The sequence below is a fragment of the Carlito syrichta genome, unplaced genomic scaffold, assembly GCF_000164805.1.
Source record: "Carlito syrichta isolate Samal-C Ts95f unplaced genomic scaffold, Tarsius_syrichta-2.0.1 Scaffold135794, whole genome shotgun sequence".
NCBI classification, from domain to species: Eukaryota; Metazoa; Chordata; class Mammalia; order Primates; family Tarsiidae; genus Carlito; species Carlito syrichta.
In genome coordinates, this window is record NW_007079890.1 from 108494 (window position 1) to 111722 (window position 3229).

The following is a 3229-nucleotide window of genomic DNA, read 5'->3' on the forward strand; positions in this document are numbered from 1 at the left end:
GCCTCAGCCTTCCGAGTAGCTGGAACTACAGGCGCGTGCTACCATGCCCGGCTGATTTTTTGACTTATTGTAGAGATGAGGTCTGGCCAAGTTGCCCCGGCGGGTCTCGAACCCGCGGGCTCAGGCAATCCACTCACCTCAGCCTCCCAAAGCACTGGGATTAAAGGCTGAGCCACCGAGCTCCGCCAGCCTTGGATTTCTAACAGGACTGTGACATAAACCTGAATGACTGCTGGGAGCATCTGCAAGCAAACCAGGCCTGCTTGCTCTGAAGCCTCCACCTCCTCCAGTGATCGGCCACACCCTCCATGGGCTCGCCTTGGTTCTTCAGGTGCTTCCTGCTCTGAGGTTTTAGGCACAGATGTCATATGAACTCCCGAAGGGCATAGTGGGAAGATCCTCTTTGCCATAGGGTTCTCCCCTGCTATGAGCTCCTCTAGGCAGCCAGCAAGTCCCATCTACCTCCAGATCTCCCGTCCTGCCTAACGCCCAGCACACAGAAGGTTCTGGGAGGCACTGGCGGAACTCTGGGAGGGATGAGAACCCTGCTTGCCCCTCGGGGAACCAAGAAACTTCCTGCTCCAGTACTCAAGCCCGTGGGCCATCTTCATCTCCAAGCCAGCCCTGTCTGCGTCCCTGAAGGCCAGTGGCACCATCTGCCTCTCGCTGGGGCAGCCAGCACTGCCCATCCTTTGACCACAGCTTGCCTGGTTTGTGTCTGCCTCTTCTGCAGCCACTGTCCTGCCCAGATCACACTGTGCTGCTGCAGATCCCACATCCCCCGTCGATTGTGTCTGAAATCTCATGTGACTCCAGGGAGGGAGACCTCTTCCAGGAAGCCCACCTTGCAGCACCTGCACAGAATGTCTCTCTGTCCTCTGTGTGCTGTGGTCCTTTGCCTGCAGTGCTGTCTGCAGGGGGTCAGGGACACAGCCTGGTCACGATCTCCGGGACCTGGCTAGGTTATGCAGGTGCCTAAACTACATGCTCGGGGTGGGATGCTCTGGGTGGGTTCCAGCTGAGAGTGTTCTCATGCACGCATCATTGCCCGCCCATGGCCATGTGTCCCTGAGGCCCACACCCAGAGTGAGATTGCAGGGATACATGGTGCTGGTGTCTTTCACTTCACTAGCGAATACCGGGCTGTTTTCCAGAGGCTGCTCAGGTCACCCTCCCACAGGCATGAGGAAGACTGCTAGGTCCTTGAGGACACATGCCACTGTCCGGCCTTCAGCTCTCACCAACCTGGTGGTCTTAGAAAGGCGTTCATGGGGGTGTACTGTGCATTCTCCTTATGGTAACGAGGAAGCACCTTCTCGCATGTTCACCGGCCCTTTGGTTTTCTCTGGGGTCACGATGGGGGAGGTACATTCCAGGGGCTCCTGGGGGCGTCCGTAGGGTTCTAGTTCTTGACCTCACTGTGGAGTCAGTTGCTATAATTAGCTGTAGAACGAGTGAGTTCCTGTGTCTTATGCGGCCTGCATGTGTCCTGGGCCTGGCGCTTCCCCAGCAGCTACCCATGGCCTTGGCCTTCCCGAGGGCGCCTGCAGTGCCGCCCTCCGGGATGATAGCACAGCCTCACGTTTCCCTCACCTTACCCAGGACAGCCTTCAGATGTAAGCTGACTGTGCAGTGCTGCCAAGATCATGGTCATGTGCCCTGACGCAGAGTTAAAACATCCAACATGCACCCAGCCAAATATGTGCAGGAAACATAAAGTCCCGGGCGTGTTCTCTGCCACAGGATACCTGTTGGGCTTGGGGTCTCCTCCCTGGGTGAAGGGTCCACCTGAACTTTCCCACTGGACGCTACTGAATTGGTGGCATCCTAGTCCACCTGGGGGGCCTCGCTCGGTCCAGGTCACAGGACAGTAAGCCTCACCCCAGGCACTGTGCACGGCAGGAGCTGCACCGCAGGGAGGGACATTGGTCGGGGGAGAGCGGAAAGGTAGGTTGTGGCTTCAGGTTTGAGGAGTCACTGGGAAATTGTGGCACCGTGCCTTCCGTTGAGGTGATGCCAGCTGCGCCTCGGTGTGCCAGCACAGGAGGCCCTGGAGGCTCAGGCGGCTGCTACCAAAAGCACTGTGGGAAGAGCTTGTCCCCAGGTCTGCTTAGTTATTAGGAGACCAGTCTTCTAACAGATACAGGAAAATGTGTCCTCTGGGGGCGTTTCTGAGGGCTGTGGGCGGAGTGTACCCATCCATTTGCATCAAAGCCAAGGAGACATCCAGAGGTTTGTTTATTCCCTTGCCTCTCCTCTCTGCAGCCTTCAGCTGCACCAAATCCAGGCCATTGTGGGGGTGGGGGCAGCGCTGCACCCTCCCGGAAGAAGGGCGCTCAGACAGAGGGACTCCTGGTTGCTCCAAAGCCCACTCGGTGAGGAAGTGGGTGAGGCCTGGCAGGGGGCTGAGGCCTGGCAGGGGCCATGAGGCCTGGGACCGCTGCCGCAGGACTGTCTCTACTCCAGGGAGTCCCGGCCAGGCTGGCTTGGAAGGGCTCCTGGAGGGACGTCCGCACCACGTCCGCCGTTGGGAGAGAAGGCCCCACAGTGTCTGCTAATGTTGCTCACCAGGGCACATGGACGCTGTGGCTGGGGCTTCTGCCTGCCGGAGGTTTGGAAGGGCCCTCTGGGAGTTGCTGCATCCTCTGGGGCTGCCTCTTGGCTAAGGGGTCTGGTTTGTCCATGGGACATGAGGTTTATTCATTTGTCCCGACCCACAGGCCACTAGGCATTGGGAAAGCAGCGATGGGCTGCAGAGACAGACCCAGCCCGAGTGGAGACAGGCTTCTCTGCCAGAGTCTGGGCAGAAGGATTCTGTGGGCATGTGGCCAATTCGTGACCAGAAGCCCTGACCTGAAGACAGCAGGCAGAGCCCCTCTGTGCCTTGGGGCAGGGGGCAGAGTGGCTCCGGATTCAGGCTCTGGGTGAGGCCTGGAGAGCAGGAAGCAGCCCTGGCCCTGGGGGAGGGGGCTTGGAGGAGGGTCTCACCCAGCACGGCCCCAGCTCCTGGCTGAGCACCCTCCCCCAGCCCCCGAAGGTGCACGCACCCGATTGGGGTCTGCTGCGCGGTGCGCCGCTGGCCTCCTGGGACCCGACAGGAAGGCTCAACAGCCCCTTCCACAGTCCCCCACACGGCTCCCCACCCCCACCGCTGGGCCAGTGTTTGCGGTCAAGAGCCCACCCCTTGCGGCTCCAACTTCCGCCGTGCCCGCCCACCCAGCGCCGGCCC